The following is an 18,979-nucleotide window of genomic DNA, read 5'->3' on the forward strand; positions in this document are numbered from 1 at the left end:
ATTTAAAATTGAAAAAAAAACTGTGATTTCTCTCTCATAGCGACAAAAACCTCTTTGTAAATAAGATGCCTCAATGAAGATTCATCACTGTGAAATAAACAAAAGGCCCTCTGAATTACCCTTGCTAGGCCTTGTACAAAAGAGCTTTTGAAGCCAAACTCCAACCTTAAGGCCGCAGTGGATGCCAGAAAATTACAGGAAAACAAACGTCTTAAAATGTGCCGTTCAGTTCAATCCTAAAAACAAAACCCAATCAGCTACATTTGTAAGTTCCACTGCATATAACAAGGTAGCAGGGATCTTCGCTTGATATAGGTGCGCAAAATGATGTCTGTCAACTGCCTTATAAAATGCACCTAAACCCAATGCTTGAGAACGAGCTTTGCACACATTATTTTATATATGTTCTGAATCACTGAGGGAGCTGGACATGACTTTCCCAAAAAAGCAATAAAACTTTACTCGCTCTAGCTTCTGGGAGCCCACACACCATGACACTTTTATGTTTTTACAGTTTTTTTCCCTACAAAACACACTATTTGAGATTTCATAACATTTATCTTCAAATAATGCTAGTCAACTTAGCCATTAAGGGCTGCCAGACGATTATTTAGCCCTTTCGGGGTGAGGTCAATGACTACAATGTCATCTGCATACAATAAACAAGTCACTGAATGCCCCCGAATACTGAGCGCAAAACCATCCCTTTTTGCTAAGTAGGCAGGCAGGTCGTGAATATATAATAGCGGGCCAATAAACAATAACAATAATAAAATACAGGGAGTTTCTCCCACCATGTCCGGGGAACCTCCATTTCTTGACAGGTAACACAGGGGTTTATTAAAGAGGTGGCATAACAAGGCATTTCAGTGGACTATTCAGCCTAAGTTTGGCTACTGGTCCAGTGGCAAATTTTGCCAGTAATGAGAATACCTGATGATGACAGGAGCAGTGGCGCCACCTTTAGAATGCTTTAATCCATTTTTTGTTGGATTTTCATTTGACAAACCCTGATCATCACCTAACAGTACTTTGCACCATGTAGAAGAATGCAAGGCTATAATCAGATGTAACAAATTTGCCAGAATGCCTAAATTGAATAACTTCTTCCACTCGATCAAATGATCCACCTTATTGAAGGCTGTTTACAAATCTATAAAAGCAGCATAAACAACTCTGCACCTTGTCATTACATATTTTTATTTATTAACTGCAGCACTGAAATGTTGTCTAGAGTATTATGCCCTTCCTGAAGCCAGACTGTTCTCACTGAAGGATCAGATTACTCTCAGACCAGATTTTAAGATGCTCTAGTGAACTTTTAGAAAAGATCTTACCAATAGCATCCTATGGAGCATCCTATTTGCTGATAATTTTCATGGGAAGATCTATCTCCCTTCCTATATACAGGAATGATTACACTTCCAACCCATGATGGTAGCACTATGTCATTTAGGTAACAATAATAAAATACAGGATATAAAATCTTTGCCCAAAGTGTAGGTTCCTGCATGATCACCGAGATTGGTGCCTCATCGGGGTCCACTGCACCTGAGGTTCACAAGACCACAATAAATACCTCAATCCCAGCTACTGAAGGGGAACCATAGACATCAACGGCAACGTTCCGCTCAAACGAGAAATCCAGTTCTCTAAATCCAGTGTTGGAGTTTTCTGCATCCAAAGAGAGAATATAACCTCTCCACAATGCCTCTGTTATAAGAGGGTGAAAGGAAGACTTACACGATCCGTAGCATTCAGAGACAATGGGTTGGATGATTCCCCAATTAATGTGGTGTAGGAAACGCCTCCCCTGCACCAGCTGAGGAAGATCCGACCCATTTAGACTTTGCTGCACATACTTTTCTATGGAGATGGCTTCTCGCAGCATTATGGCAGCGTCCTTAAAAGGGCAAAAACTGATGGCACATCCTCAATTCCCAGGCAGCATGAGTGAAATGCAGTATGAACGTGTAGGTGCTGGGAATGGTGTTGAATTTTCTGTGCCATCATTTCAGGTAACCCTGAGAGTTCCTCCCACCATGTGAGGGGCACCTCCATTTCTTGACAGGTAACATAGGGGTTTAATAAAGAGGTGGCATAACAGGGCTTTTGGTGGACTCTTTGACCCAAATTTGGCTACTGGTCCAGTGGCAATTTTGCCAGTAATGTGAACGCCTAATGATGACAGCAGCAGTGGCTCCACTTCCAGTGGCATAAGAGGGCAGGTGATGGTTGTGTGTAATTTGCAGCAGGCCATTCGCAGAGCCCCTGGTGTGGCGTTAGGAAGGCACACAACCAGTCTGCATTGGCTAATTGCTTGTCTACTTTCAAACTGGTGTGGTGTAAATCTGTATCTTCAGTAACATTGTGCGAGTAAGTCCAACCCCTGCCAGAGGGTTAAGTGAGGGTTCTCCCCCAAGCAAATTCTTGAAAAATGTTGACAAAATGGTGCACTTTCCACCATAATTTTCATATCAATTTGGCAAAAGGCTTTAATATTTAGAGAAAGGGACATTGTGAAACATTTCAAACAATTCCTGGTTTGCCAAACACAGCTGCCCGACAATCAAGAGGAGTGTTAGCCTACTGAACAACCACCAGGAAGCTCTTCGGAGGCACATCTATAATGCTAAACTTACTGATGAAATCCAAATGCAAGCCAGCATTACTCTTGTCTTATTCATGGAATGCAGGAGTATTTAGCCAGGAGTAGTAAAGTGGTTAGTCATTCCTACTCACATCAAAATCTTAGTAAATTGTGCCCAAAGGCTCTAACTCTGTGATAGTAAAATGTTAGAGTTATTCCCTCACGGATGATTAGAAGTTGTGAGTCAACAGCCTAACAACTTCAACTTCAGTTGCTTTTAGTCCAAAGCTGTTCTTTGTAGACAAGGATGAAGTTGTCCTGTTTTCCATATTTGGTACAGGAAAACCATACGGAGTGGGACTGCAATCTTCTAGCAGGGTTGCTAAATCCTGTCATCCGGTACACAAAAATATTTGTTTTGCCAAAATCAGATAAAAAATGTTGCTCGTGGAACAAGGCCATGACACGGGCTTTGTAGACAAGCAGTCCCTGAAGCCACCTTTTGGGCACAAACAAATTAATAATGGCAAGTTTTCTAACAGGATTCACTTGGAATGTGTACTGCCAAGTTATCCAAAAGTCACTTTTCAAAAGATCGCCTACACACCCTGCAAATACCCCCCTAATGACTGGGATTACAAGGGTTGTAGTTACTGTGCACCTTGCACCTCAGAGCCCCAGAAAGAAAGTAATATGTTAAATAGGACTATTTTTAAGGCCATTTGTCACAATCTGACAATATCTTCTGGTTGGTTGCTTTGTAATACAACGCTCTGCCGTTGCTTTAATATAGCACTGGCAATATCACTAAGTCCAAATATGTGCACAGGAGGGTATTTTGCTAATATGTGTTATACCCATTAAGAAGTGGGAACAGGGCTGTGCATATTTAATTATACTCCATACAGAAAAACTCAATTGGCGACCAGTGTTGTGCCATCAGGACACATGCACAGAGAGTAGCCAACTTTTCAAAGTTCTGGGATTTATTATTTTATCACACTCATATTCATCAAGTAACGTGGTGGGGTCAGTAATGGGGGAGGAAGTGGCTGGAGGAATATTCTAACCCAGGGAAGTGCTTTGTGTAAAAAATGCTAGTACTACAATGAGAGAGACATGTAAGTATCATAATCATGCAAGGTGACTCATGCTGGACCCACGTATTTAGCTCTCCAGTTGTTTTAAAGGTTTCAAATTAAATAGCAAAACTAGAATTGTGCAATTTCACCACAGCCCATGAATGCCATAGGAGAAATTCGAATTGGGTCTCCCGGAACCGCACTTAGTTGGCATTGTAACTTTACTGGAATTACGATTTTGCATCTGATGATTTAGTGTTCCCGTGCTAAACCATCCTGAGACCAAGTCGAGCTGAGGTACGGAACCTCTAAAAGTAGCCCTTGATAATAAACCAGTTGTGGACCAGATGTCATGATGGAAGCACCAGAGTTGCTATCTTCAAATAACATCGACCTACTAGATCAACTGTTACCTTTTCATCCAAAACTGTTCTTAGTAAGTGGCAAAATGCTGATGGATTCTCATAGCATTTTTGTCGGGTGCGGGTGTGCCATGCAGAAAACAAAATTCGACCTGGCTTATCTCCTACCCCTTCAAAAACATAGGAGGTGATTCAAATCAGAATAGCTTGGATTTATATTTCTGAATCATAAAGCTCACATAACACAGAGGCGGTCATTCTGACCTTGGCGGACGGCGGAGGCCGTCCGCCAAGGTACCGCCGTCAGAACACCGCACCGCGGTCAAAAGACCGCGGCGGTGATTCTGACATTTGCCCTGGGCTGGCGGGCGGCCGCCAAAAGGCCGCCCGTCAGCCCAGGGCAAATCAACCTTCCCACTAGGATGCCGGCTCAGAATTGAGCCGGCGGAGTGGGAAGGTGCGACGGGTGCAGTTGCACCCGTCGCGTATTTCAGTGTCTGCTGGGCAGACACTGAAATACTTTTTGGGGCCCTCTTACGGGGGCCCCTGCCGTGCCCATGCCATTGGCATGGGCACGGCAGGGGCCCCCAGGGCCCCCGCGGCACCCCCTACCGCCATCCTGTTCATGGCGGGAGAGCCGCCATGAACAGGATGGCGGTAGGGGGTGTCTGAATCCCCATGGCGGCGGAGCGCGCTCCGCCGCCATGGAGGATTCAGGCGGGCAGCGGAAAGTCGGCGGTAGCCCGCCGGCTTTCCGCTTCTGGCCGCGGCTGTACCGCCGCGGTCAGAATGCCCGGCGGAGCACCGCCAGCCTGTTGGCGGTGCTACCGCCGACCTCCGCCCTGGCGGTAATTACCGCCAGGGTGAGAATGAGGCCCAGAGTTCGTTACTGACCTACTGTTTTTTTTTTTTGTCAATGACCTACGCATGTCTGTAGTAAATCATTATGACTCACATTGGGGACAGTTCGCTTTGACTTGTTCGAGACTTCGCAGTGATGAAGACATGTGCACGCTTTTATATCCCTAATCACTCCCTACCCTGCTGGCATCCTTAGCCATTTGCCCTCAGATGTTCTAATATACTTGTCGGTCTACTGGAGGGCCTATCTACATGTTGACTTACAGTTGCTTATTATACACTACGTAAGTATTAGGCGCATTTCTTGTCTACATTATTGAGTTTGCAGCTTTTTGATGTCTTAACGTTCAATGACAGTAGGCAATTTCTTTATTCCTCGCAGAATTAATTTTGGATGTTAATCAAACATTATTAGTGAAATGCTCTACAATCCCTCCTTTGACTCAAAATGTAATATCAGCTGTTGCCTTGCAGCTCTCTTCATAGCTTATACTATGTAAGTTTTTGATTTTTTTTATGTTTTTGTTTTCTCCTGTTCTCTGTACTTTCCTAAAAAAAACCTCAATAAAAAATTCCGAAAAATAATTAACCATTGATCTCGCATACCATGGGCTTCAAATTCAAACAGAAAATTTGCACCAATTTCCGCAGTACTAAGTGTATTCACTGTGTCAAGTCCTGTGATCAGTGTCATGGGGCCAAATTTACGGGGATTTCTTGTCGGGCAGTGCAGCAAGTCATCTTGCTGTGCTGCCCTATGCCAAATTGAAAGGGCAGGAACGCACGCTATTTATGCAATATGGTGCATTCCTGCACTTTCCCCCTGTGCTGGTGCCATTTTGGCAGAGGAGCGCCAAAGCAGGTACCCTTGCACCATGGTGCAAGAGTGCCTTTGTTGTCCACAGTATTGTTTTTGTGCAGGAAGGGGCACCTTCCCGGGAGGCATGTTCCTCTTTTTATGTGTGCTGCAGTATTCAGGACATATGGAAAGAGGAAAACATGAAGCAAAATACAAATATTTCTACTTGGTATGCCTACCGTGGGGAGGTGTAAGGTTTTGGCACATCCCCAGGTTTAAAGGTTCTTGTAAATCTGCGGATGTGTCAAAACCCATGGGTGTTGCGTGGGGAAAACCCACCGCAGCACCAATGGAATGCCTCCCTGGCGCACAGAAAGGCAAACCAGCGACTTGGCTGCATTGTCTTATGCCTTTTCTGTGCAGCCATTTGAAACCACACAGAGTTGTTTGTGTGGCCTCATAGATATGATTTAGTAGTCTGCGCTGCCGGAGGGTCAGAAAAAGTGACGCTCTGGTGGTGAATGGGTCTCATAAATATGCCCTATTGTTCGCACTTGTACAGTGGCCTACCCAGCCTGCCTCCTTGATAATGTAAACAAGGCCTGTAAATGAATTGGATCCATATGTTGACTCCATAATGAAATGTAATTATGAAGTAAAAACAGCACAGCCTGCCCCAGTGGCACGCATGCTGCACAAATAGTGGATAGAGCAACAGTCCTCCAACATAGATAGTGCTGCATTTAAGTGGTTATTATCTTTCTTCAATACAATTTATCCTTTACGTTTATATATACACAATGTTTTCTTGATGTGAGAGCAAAGGCCACCTGGAGCTGAAGCTGAATGTTAGTGTTTCGGTATACACGGAAATGACCAGATGACCCAAACCTGGTTGTCTGGGTTTTAGAGTGATATGCAGCTCATTGCAGTACAAAGACTCCATGAAGCCGGCATAGAAGGGACTGTTCTTGACTGGATGACATCCTACCTTCAAAACATAACTAATATTATCTATTCTCCCTGTTCTCGTCCAAACCCTTCCTCACAAAAGCAGGGGTCTCCCAAGTATCAATCACCTCACTTATGCTTTTCAACATCTAAATGATGTCATTACTTGAATTGATCAATGATTTTCAACTCACATGCTACAACTATGCAGATGACACACAAATACTGCTTAAATTGGAATGCCCCAAAGACATTGAAAACTCACAAACCTTCAGTTGCCTCAGCGCCATTGATCAGTGGATGACTTGAGCCATCTCACACTGAATGCTTCCAAAACAGACTGGCGACTGGAAAAATTATGACCCACTATGCGCCTGGCCTAATGATCTGGGACCACCTCCTCGAATATCCAAGGAAGTTAAAAATCTTGGAATTACCATGGACTCCAAGTTAACAATGAACGCCCAAGTGGACAAATTAGAACAATCAAGCTTCGTCACCTTGAAGACTCTGCAACTCATCTTCCACCACTTCTGATTTCCACACAAGGTGCAGGCTACTATATAGCTTGTACTATCCAAACTGGATTATGCCAATGGCCTCTACCATGGTTCATCTCTATCTGTTATGAAAAACCTACAACGTATTCTGAACTAAGCTGCCAGGCTACTATTACATGTAAAGTCACAAGCCCCCACCTCCCTGGCTTGAGAGCACTACACTAGTTACCGGTTTCCAGAAGATCCACCTTCAAGCTGCTTTGTATCACCCACAAAGCTATACATGGAACAGGACCACTTTTCATCAGAAACTAAATAACCAAATACATTCAACAAAGAAACCTCCTCTCAAGATTAGTACCCCGCCCTGAAACACCACCATAAAAGAAAAAGACAATAGGCGGTACGTCCTTCTCTGTTCAAGCAGCTGAACTATGGAGTTCATTACCCCCAAATATAAGATCCACGTATAACTATCTTTTCTTCAGAAGACTATTCAAGAGTTGGCAAACAGCAATGGACTGCACATGCCTGTGTTGATAAATATTTATAATCTAATTATGTGTATATTTTAGATATGTACAGTGTTTAAGAAATATGTATAGTTACTATTTCATAATAAGAATTTATTTAGTAAGCCTGTTTAACAAATGTATATTTACTCATGGTTGTGTGTATATATATATATATATATAAACAAAGCCCTTCCAGGGTTAGAGTGAAACATAAATTATGTAAAAAACAAAGGAGAATTCTAGGAAGTTCCCAATTTTAGGTGGGAGAGCAGCTCTAGTAAGGAGCACCCTGCAACACCAGTGACACTCTAGATTTGCTCACCTTAAATGTCTGCTTATCTAGCAAAGTTTTTAAGCATAGAATCAGCACAGTGCTATCCACGCCGAGCTAGATAGTGACAAAGTCCTTTGCCATTTGTACAGCAAAATCTTTAAGCATAGGATTGACACAGTGTCATCCTCGCTGAGCTGTAAAATTACAAAAGCCATTTACCACTCCAGGCACAGTATTACAGCTTTGGACTGGTCAAATACTGACAAAGCCAACCTGGAATGAGTGACGTGTGTGTGCGTGTATACACATATATGTGTGTATATTATTTTATGCTTTACATGTTCATAGTTCATTGCATAGCTCCTGGATGAGTTGTTATATTAGATACTTATGAATCCCTGCTTTCTTTTTTAGATCACAGTGAGCAAATGTTATCTTAACATTTTAAAAGCAAGCATTTCACGATTGAAAAATTGAGGAAAGATAAATGAATGTTAGAAAAGTACACTTATTAATTAACATCAAATATTACAAGTCTTGAAAGTCTGTGTTTATACAACTTTACTTCTTATGTTATTATACTCATTATCATTTTCCTTGCACATATATTCACTTACTATGTATTTACATATCTATTTATTTATTACTCCAGTCCTACTGTAGTAGAGAACAAATAAATAAATAAACTGAAATACATTTTAAAAAAATGTAAATAAATAATAAATTAAAAATAAAATAAATGTTACTCTCTCATAAGCTTTACTCTATCTCTATCAATTTATCCTCCATCCCCACTCTGACTCATCCCAAACCCATTCTACTACTTTGATCTCCAAAATAACTCTGCCTAAGCTCTCCCCTCCTCTACTGCTCCTGGCTCAACCCCCACCTCAGTTTACCAGGAGCAACCCCTCCGTTAGGGCAGAGGAGCATCACCCCCCCCCCCCACCAGCAGCAGGAGCTGCAAAACCTTTATAGAAACTCAGTTTATTATGTTGTTCTGTAAAAGTGAGTAGGGCAACTGGCATGACATGGATGGAGGGGGAGTGCACAGCACTCCCCCTAAGGGCACAAGTATGTTTGGCCGGCCGTCTGGGGGCGCCGAACACACATGCGCAGAGGGCTCTCTCCAGCCCAGAAACATGGTTGCTGGGCTGGAGAGAGCCTGCACAGGCTCCCAGTCTGCCTGGGAGTGCCCTGGCTGGGCTTTGAGCAGCGTCAGGATTGGCCGCAGGGCAGTCTGGGAACCTGTGCCTGCAGCCTGAGGAGATGGAGCGGAGCGTATGGCGTGGCGTGGGAAAAAAGGTAAGTTTATTTTTTAGATTTTTTTTGTGCCTCCCCGCCACACACCGCGTCGCCCCACCCCTTTTCCCTCACCCCAGCCGCGACTGCAGTTTACTACTATGATCTCCCAAACAACCCTGCTAAATTCTCCCTCAATTATCTCACCTTTGACTCATCCAAAACCCTTTCTGCTACTATGATCTCCCTAACTCCTTTCCACAGACTCCTCCCTCCTCCACCTCTTCTTTACTCATCCCAAGCCTCATCCTATTACTATAAACTCCCAATTAACACTTCTGGATTCTTCCCTCCACTATACCTCCATCGTTCTATTCAAATCTACTAACAAACTCACATATCCTCCGCTCATTAACTCATAATAATACTATACTCCTATTTCCCTATACAAATCCACCACTAATTCCTCTTGGGTTTCCGAGTAGCGTGCTACTCACCGAAAAGCACTTTGATGCCTCGTCAAGGGTAGTAAGCACTATATAAATACAATTACAATTGCAAAAGTAAGCGAGTAGGTCCTGTTCAGTAAGGCACAGATGTACAGTGGATAGGTAAGCTAGGTTTAATATCAACCAATTGTGTATGTAAATAAATACAAAAAGAGTACAAATGTGGTACATTTTTTAATGTGGACAGCAGTGGAGTAAATAAATTTGAGCCCCCCTGCAAAGTACATGGAGGCCCCCCCCCCCACACAGAGGCCCGCAGCCTGTGCACAATGTACTGTACTGAGAAGGTCCCCTGGAACTCAGACCACCCCCCTCCCACAGGCTGTAGTGGTATTGTTACGCCAGTGGTGGACCGACATGGTTAAGTAGACAGGTTAGAAGTAGTATTTAACAATGAAATGTAAGTGGATAAAGTAAATATATTATAGGTACAGAGTGACTACTCTTAAGGGTAAGCATGGCAATGTACAAGTAACACAACTTAGAGACTATAGTAAACATGGTGAAGGGTCACACGTCAAGAGTAGATCTGCAAGTTACATAGGAATATTATTATAGGTAATTATTATAAGAGTCATGTCAGGCAAATCTGCATCTATGTAAAGAACAAAATCCAGAGTATTATATAGAAGGCATAAAAAAGTGAGTGTATGTGAAGAGTAAGAGATTGAAAGCTCTTCGACCAATGTTAGGTAGACCATAATGGTTGAGGGGCACATGTTATCAATAGGGTCAAATAACTACATTGCTAGTAGGACACAAGTGTAAGTTTGTTCAGACAGAGAGAAAGGCCTTCTGAGGGGAGTTGAAGAAGAAGAGAATAACACAGTACTATTGTCAATTACAAACCTACGAACCTGGGCAAAGTATGTAACAGAAATTCTGGGTAATGTTTCAAAGTACAGTAAAGTAATTTCGGGGAGGAAGGAGGAAGCGCTAACAGTTGTGGCACTAGATGTGATACAGCGACGTGGCCATGTTTCTCTTTGAACACGTTTTAAAGCGAGATTTTGTAAAAAAAAAAAAAAAAAAAATGTTGTGCATCCCTAGTATGCAACCCGAAAAGCTTTGAAGTTTCTAGGTGCACTGGTGGGAAAGGTGTGTGCAAATTGGTGCAAAGTGGGCTTTTTCCTGAAATGCGGAATGAAAATTTTCGTTTTTTGATTGAATATTTCGTGTTTAGGTGGAGCAAAAAATTCCGTCTATGTATGACGAAGTGTCAGTGTTTCCGCAAACTAAACAGAAAAAAAGCGGAAGTCTTTTCTTCTTTACTTTTGCTCTATGCAAAATAGGATACATTACACTGTAATCAAGGAACCGTAAACCTCTCCCTTTGAACCACAAGGCCATGGTGATAGACATAAATAACATAACTGCAACAATGTTGAATTATTAAACATTAACAGGACCCCGAATTTTCATGCAGCCTACTTATTCTAAATGCCAGCCATTATTCCCCAAACATGTGTTGTGGAAAAACACTTTATTACAGGCAACATTTCCTGCACAAAACCTTCGGATGTGTGTACTTATCAGCGAGGTGCCCTTTCGACTCTGCCCTTAGGGCCGAACTCGTCAGCTCTCCAAGTTGTGCAGTTTCAAAAGAAGATTGCCACTTTGTTTTGACATTTCAACGTGTTCAATTCCAAAGCAAAAAGAAACGAAAATAACCTTTATGTCCATGAATATCTTTCATTTGCGTTGACTTAGCCATGTTTGTACTGCTTCTACATACGCAAATCTCACTCTAGCCATCTCTTGCTATTCTGCTTTGCTCTTCTAGAAATATCGTAATCATATGTTCTTACATGGACATTTTTTTTTCTTTGAACAGCAGCGCTTAATTTGAGCCGGTGGTTGCCGTGGAGGGCGGCCCTGGCACCTATTTTTGGGGACTAAAAAGCCGAAACCCGGAGCAAGAGAAAGACATGAAAACCGCTACAAAGGGGAAAGCAGGAACCTGCGGAAGTGCGCTAAGGGCAAATAGTGTGTCTGCTAGCAAATAAAGATGAATGAGGTGGATTTAGGATTACACAGCCTTGGAAGTCCCTGTGTGCACATTTAATTGCACCAGCCCTGTGTTTCCAGGTAGAACATTGGGCACCTGCATTATTTAATTTACAAATTAGGCACTGCTGATAAGAGTAGATAGAGCAGCATATTTTGTATGTTTTGGAGTTATTTCCTTAAGGATAGGTTGGTATCCAGCACATTGCCTTTTAATTATGTTGTTTATAACTTTGGACTCAAACATTTGTGAATGAGGAATGTTAGACTTTTCATCCTTGGTGTGGTCTCCCTTAACTTTTTGCCTCTGTTTCCCAGGTTGTTGAAGTGTGCTGGATTCTGTCTTTGCTGTTTTTGTTACTCTGGGTACTTTACCACTGCTAACCAGTGCTAAAGTACAAGTGCTCCTACACAAAATGTGTATGTAATTGGTTCATCCATGATTGGCATATTTGATTTACTAGTAAGTCCCTAGTACAGTGCACTAGAGGTTCCCAGGGCCTGTAAATCAAATGCTACTATTGGGCCTGCAGCACTGGTTGTGCCACCCACATAAGTAGCTCTGTAATCATGTCTCAGACCTGCCACTGCAGTGTCTGTGTGTGCAGTTTTTGACTGTAAATTCAACTTGGCAAGTGTACCCACTTGCCAGGCCTAAACCTTACCTTTTCTTACATGTAAGGCAGCCCCTAGGTAGCCCCAAGGTCATGATGCAGTGTATAGTTTTAGGTAGGACATATAGCAATGTGTTTTATATGTCCTCACAGTGAAATATTGCTAAATTAGTTTTTAACTGTTTTGCAAGGCCTGTCCCTCTCATAGGTTAATATGGGGGCTACCTGTAAATATGATTAAAGTGTAGATTCACTCGGGGAGCGGATAGACGTGGAGTTTGAGGTCTCTCAGCTCACGATTTAAAAATACATCTTTAAGTAAAGTTGATTTTAGGATTGTGTGTTTGAAAATGTCACTTTTAGAAAGTGGGCATTTTCTTGCTTAAACCATTTCTGTGACTCTGTCCTGTTTGTGGATTCCCTGTCTGGGTCAGTTTGACAGTTGGGCTGGTTGCACCTCTCACTAGACAGTGACACAAAGGTAGCTGGTGTGTAGTCTGCATTTCCTGATGAGTTATCTGTGCTAGGAGGGAGAGGAGGAGTGGTCACTCACACCTGAAAGGGCTGTGCCTGCCCTCACACAATGCAGTCTCCAACCCCCTGGTGTGTGTCTGGGGCCTGGCCTGGGCAAGGCAGGATTTCACAATCAAGAGAGACTTTCCTTCGAAGTAAGCCTACTTCAAAGTGCAAAATGGGTATAAGAAGGGCACCCCAAAACCACAGACTTTAGAACACTTCTGGAAACCAAGATGAACCTCTGCCTGGAAAAGAGCTGAAGAGCTGAGGAAGAAGAGCTACCCTGCCTGTGACTGTGCTTTGTGGAGCTATCCTGAAGTTGCTGCTTCTGCCTGTGCTAGAGGACAAAGACTGGACTTTGTGTTGCCTTCCTTCTTGTGAAGAACTCTCCAAGGGCTTGATTTAGAGCTTGCCTCCTGTTATTTGAAGTCTTAGGGACAGCAAAGACTTCCCTCTACCAGCACCTGGAGTCTCTGGAGAGACTCCTTCTCTGCCAAGTGGTGCCAATCCAGTTCCTGGGACCCTGAAAGGAGAAGCTGGCAGCCCAAGAGTGAGAAATCCACGCACTGACCGGCGTGCGAGGAAAAGATCAACGCAACTCCGATCAGCGGCTGAAAAATCGACGTGCCGCCGTCTTCGCGGCTGAAGATCAACGCTCGCCTGCAGCACGACCGGAAGTTCGATGCCTGCGGCTGGAGAACCCCCACACAGCATCGCTGACGGAGGCTGGTGAGATCGTAACCCGCGCTGCGTGATTTTCGGATCATCGTGCAGCAGAATTTCTGTCGCAAACATCGCTGTACGTGTAAAAATGACGCAAGGCCTGCCCAGACCTGAGAGTGCTGACCGGATCAATGCATCGCTCTCCTGCGGAGAGAAGAAACAACGCACACCAACCCGACTAAAGGATAAACGACGCAAGGTCTCGCTCATGAGTGAAATCGACACATCGCAAGCTCTTGTTGATGCGCACTTGTCCGTATGGGGTTATTTATGATGCGCCCAAGGTACATTTTCACGCTAACAACGTTAGTGTGCGTTTAAAATTACATGAAGACTCTTTTTGCATTTTTTGTGATAACTTGACTTGTGTATTGTGGATTTTTGTTATTTTGGTTTTGTTCTGTTTAGATAAATATTTTCTATTTTTCTAAACCTGTGTTGTGCCATTTTGTAGTGTTTTTATTGAGTTACTGTGTGTGTTGGTACAAATACTTTACACCTAGCACTCTGAAGTTAAGCCTATTGCTCATGCCAAGCTACCAAGTGGGTAAGCAGGGGTTAGCTGAGGGTGATTCTCTTTTACCCTGACTAGAGTGAGGGTCCTTGTTTGGACAGGGGTACCCTGACTGCCAACCAAAGGCCCCATTTCTAACACTGGTGATCAGCAGATGGGATTGGACTTGTATTTGTACTTGACATACAGTGATTAAGTGTACTCTACTGTTCTAAGTTGAGACCACTACATGACCACCTACTACTTTTCTTGTGATTCCTGCTTTTTCTCTTTTTTTTGGATTTTGCCCTACATCCACTTTCTTGGGTAATCTTTGATTGACTGCTGAACTTCATTGGGAACTTGTTTTCTGCCTTTTGGAACTTTGCACGTTTGTTGACTTTTCATCATGTCCCAATAGGGAGGTGCATCAGTTGGAGCTTCTTTTGATCTAGAGAAAATAGAGAGCTACACAAAGGCTCAGTTGAAGCAGTTCTGTAAATGTTTTGACTGTCCCATTAAAAGTTCATCCAAGAAGGAGGACCTGCAAAAGGTGCTGAGGGCCTGGGTGACAACCAAGAGCACTGAAGGGCACACAGAGGATGAGGAGGAGGAAGAGCAGTCCATACACAATGGTATTGTGGGTGGGCCTGTTATGTCCAAGGAGCGGGTTTCCAGGGCAGGTAGCAGTGTCTCATCTAAGGGGCTGACCCCTGAAGAGTTGAGGGACAGACAGACAGAGAGAGAGCACCATAGGGAGTTGGAGAAAATGAGGATGGCCATAGAGGAGAAAAAGTTGTTGTTGGCTCATGAGCTCAGCTTGAGGGAGCTGGATCAGAGGAGCCAGTCTAGTAGGGATGGTGGCAGCCACATCACAGTGCAGCCTGAGAGGAGGGTGCACATTCATAAAGATCTTGTGAAGGATTACAAAAGGGAGGAACACATATTCTTGTGGTTTAAGGGGTATGAGTCTGCTCTCCACATGAATCTGGTCCCTGAAGCTCATTGGGGGGCGGGTCTGTGGAAGCAGTTTGAGGTAGAGGGGAGGGATACACTGACACCCTTAGGGGATGCTCAGAATCTCACCTACACTATTATGAAGGGTGCCCTACTCACACGGTATGGTCTCACCCCTGAGCAGTATAAGGATAAGTTTAGGTCATATAAGAAGAAGGAATCCTAAACATGGTTGGAATGTGTTGATTCTTATTGCAGGTCACTGGATGGTTGGGTGAAGGGTAGTAAGGTAACTACGTATGAGGGGCTTTACATTCTGATTGCTTGGGAGCACTTGTACAGTTTATGTTTTCCAGAGGTGCACCAGCACCTGATTGTTAGCAAGCTGACTGATCCCAGGAAGCTTGCGCAGGAAGCGGACCGCTGGGAGAGCACCATGGGCCCACCAGGGAAGCATTCTGTGCAGCACAGAGGACATGCCCTACTCTGGAGGGTTTGTGGCAGCAGGCTGTAGACCAAGCGCTGGCAAGGAGTCAGGATCACACCTGATCTATTAGAGGATAACCTCCTGTACAGTATAGTGAGCCTACGGTTCCTGAGCTTGGGTCAGCCCGTGTGCTGGTGGTATCCCAGTGCTTCAGGACCTTCCTACTGGGGTTGGCTCATGATGTGCCTTTAGCTGGACATTTGGGGCAGGACAAGACCTTTGAGAGGCTTGCCACCCACTTTTACTGGCCCCTAATGCGCAGGCACTGAGATGCACATTGCAGGTCTTGCCAGACTTGTCAGTCAAGTGGCAAGAGTGGGGGGAAATGTAAGGCTCCCCCCCAACCTAGAGGGTAGGTATTGACATTATGGGGCCTCTGGATCCCCAGACATCCATGGGCAACAGGCTCATCTTGGTCTTGGTGGACCATGCCACACGGTACCCAGAAGCCATTCCTCAGAGGTCAATCACTTCCCCTGTGGTGGGTCATGGTTTGATGTGTGGTTTTACCCACATGGAGTTCCCCAAGGAAGTGGTATCTGATAGGGGTACCAACTTCTTATCCACGTATATGAGGTCTCTGTGGAAGGAGTGTGGGGTGACCTGCAAGTTCACCACCCCTACCACTCTCAAAGTAATGGTCTGGTTGAGAGATTAAAACGCACCTTGATAGGCATGGTTATGGGCCTGTCAGTGCCCTTGATGCAGAAGTGGGATGCGGTCTTGCCATGCCTTCTGTTCGCTTACTGGGAGGTACCTCAAAAGGGACTTGGGTTTAGTCCCTTTGAGCTAATCTATGGCCACCCTGTGAGGGGCCTTTGAGTCAGGAGAAGGAGGCTTTGGAAAAACGTCCTAGTAAACCCCCGAGGATGTGTTTAGCTACATGCTGGCTTTAAGAAACCAGACTGCCCACTTCAGGAGTCTCGCACAGGAGAACCTGGAAGCAAGCCAAGAGGATATGAAGCTGTGGTATGACCATAATGCCACTCTGGTCGAGTTTCAACCTGGTCAAAAAGATGGGTGATGGCGCCAGTGAAGCCTAGCTCCAAAATAAGTGGACTGGGCCTTTTGAGGTGGTGGAGCACAAGTCTAAAGTCACCTACCTGGTGGACTTGCAGTCTCCAAGGAACCCTTTAAGGGTCCTGCATGTCAACCGCCTCAAGCCACACTTTGAGTGGACTGAACTGTCCATGCTCCTTGAGACAGATGATGGGGTGAGGAGGAGAGTGAGCCTCTTCCTGACCTCCTGTCTGCAGGAGAAAAAGATGGGTCTGTGGAGGGAGTGATTCTCTCCCCCTGCCTGACTGAAGAGCAGCAGAGGGACCGTCGCCAGGTGTTGGGACAGTTCGCCTCACTGTTTTCCCTGATCCCAGGGGTCACACACTTGTACACACATGATGTGGACACTGAGGACAACCCACCCATGAAATATAAAGTTTACAGGGTGACTGACAGGGTAAGGACTAGCATTAAGGATGAAGTTTCCAAAATGTTAACCCTAGGGGTTATTGAGCATTCCAGCAGTCCTTGGGCCAGCCCAGTGGTATTGGTCCCAAAGGCTGTTGCACCTGGTGCCACTCCAGAACTCAGGTTCTGTGTGGACTACCGGGGACTCAATGCGGTCAGAAAGACTGATGCATACCTCATCCCCGAGCTGATGATCTCATCCGGTTGGGAGCTGCCAAGTACCTCAGTAAGTTTGAATTAACATCTGGGTACTGGCAGATTGCCTTAACTGAGGGAGCCAAGGAGAGGTCAGCATTCTCTACTCCAGATGGACACTTTCAATTTAAAGTGATGCCATTTAGGATGAAGAATGCCCCTGCCACCTTTCAGAGGTTGGTCAACCAGGTATTGGCTGGGCTGGATGAGTTCAGTGCCGCCTACCTGGATGACATTACTGTGTTCAGTTCCACATGGGAGGAATATCTGCAACACCTCTGGAGAGTGTTGGAGGCCCTGCAGAAGGCAGGCCTCACCATTAAGGCAAGCAAGTGCCAAATAGGGCTGGGCTCTGTTGTGTACTTGGGACACCAGGTGGAGAGTGGCCAGGTGACACCCCTACAGCCAAAGATTGATACCATTCTGGCTTGGGAGCCTCCCAAGACCCAGACTGAAGTGAGGGCCTTTTTAGGTCTCACAGGATACAACAGGAGGTTTGTCAAGGGGTATGTTACCATTATTACCCACTTGACTGAGTTGACTTCTAAGAAGCAACACAGGAAAGTGATCTGCACAGAGGCTTGCCAGAACGCTTTTGATGCCCTGAAGGCTGCCATGTGCTGAAGGCACCTGACTACTCCAAGGAGTTTGTTGTGCAAACAGACAACTCAGAGCATGGTATTGGAGCAGTACTCTCACAGCTTAATGAAGAGGGCCTAGATCCGTAGCCTTCATTAGCAGGACGTTACTTCCCAGGGAACGTAGGTGGAGTGCCATAGAACGTGAAGCGTTTGCTGTGGTCTGGGCGCAGAAGAAGCTAGGACCCTACTTGTTTGGGACTCACTTCCGGGTTCAGACTGACCACAGGCCCCTCAGATGGTTATTGCAGATGAGGGGTGAGAATCCAAAAGAGTTGAGGTGGTCCATTTCCCTACAGGGGATGGACTTTACTGTGGAACACCGTCCTGGTACAGAACACACCAATGCTGATGGTCTGTCCAGGTTCTTCCGCCTTAGTGATGAGAACTCCCATGAGGTTGGGTAGTTGCTCCCCACTTTGAGCTGGGGGGACATGTGTTGGACCTTTCATCCTTGGCATGGTCTCCCTTAACTTTTTGCCTCTGTTTCCCAGGTTGTTGATGTGTGCTGGACTCTGTTTTTGCTGTTTTTGTTACTCTGGGCACTTTACCACTGCTAACCAGTGCTGAAGTGCAGGCGCTCCTATCCAAAATGTGTATGTAATTGGTTCATCCATGATAGGCATATTTGTTTTACTAGTAAGTCCCTAGTACAGTGCACTAGAGGTGCCCAGGGCCTGTAAATCAAATGCTACTAGTGGGCCTGCAGCACTGGTTGTGCCACCCACATAAGTAGCTCTGTAATCATGTCTCAGACCTGCCACTGCAGTGTCTGTGTGTGCAGTTTTTGACTGTAAATTCAACTTGGCAAGTGTACCCACTTGCCAGGCCTAAACCTTGCCTTTTCCTGCATGTAAGGCACCCCTAAGATAGTCCCTAGGTATCCCCCTGGGGAGGGTGAAGTGTATGTTTAAGGTAGGACATATACTAATGTGTTTTATATGTCCTGACAGTGAAATACTGCCAAATTCGTTTTTCACTGTTGCAAGGCCTATCTCTCTCATAGGTTAACATGGGGGCTACCTTTAAATATGATTAAAGAGTAGATTCCCTTTGGGAGAAGATCGACATGTGGAGTTTGGGGTCTCTGAACTCACAATTTAAAAATACATCTTTTAGTAAAGTTGATTTTAAGATTGTGTGTTTGAAAATGCCACTTTTAGAAAGTGGGCATTAAACCCTTTTTGTGACTCTGCC

The sequence above is a fragment of the Pleurodeles waltl genome, chromosome 5, assembly GCF_031143425.1.
Source record: "Pleurodeles waltl isolate 20211129_DDA chromosome 5, aPleWal1.hap1.20221129, whole genome shotgun sequence".
Lineage (NCBI taxonomy): Eukaryota > Metazoa > Chordata > Amphibia > Caudata > Salamandridae > Pleurodeles > Pleurodeles waltl.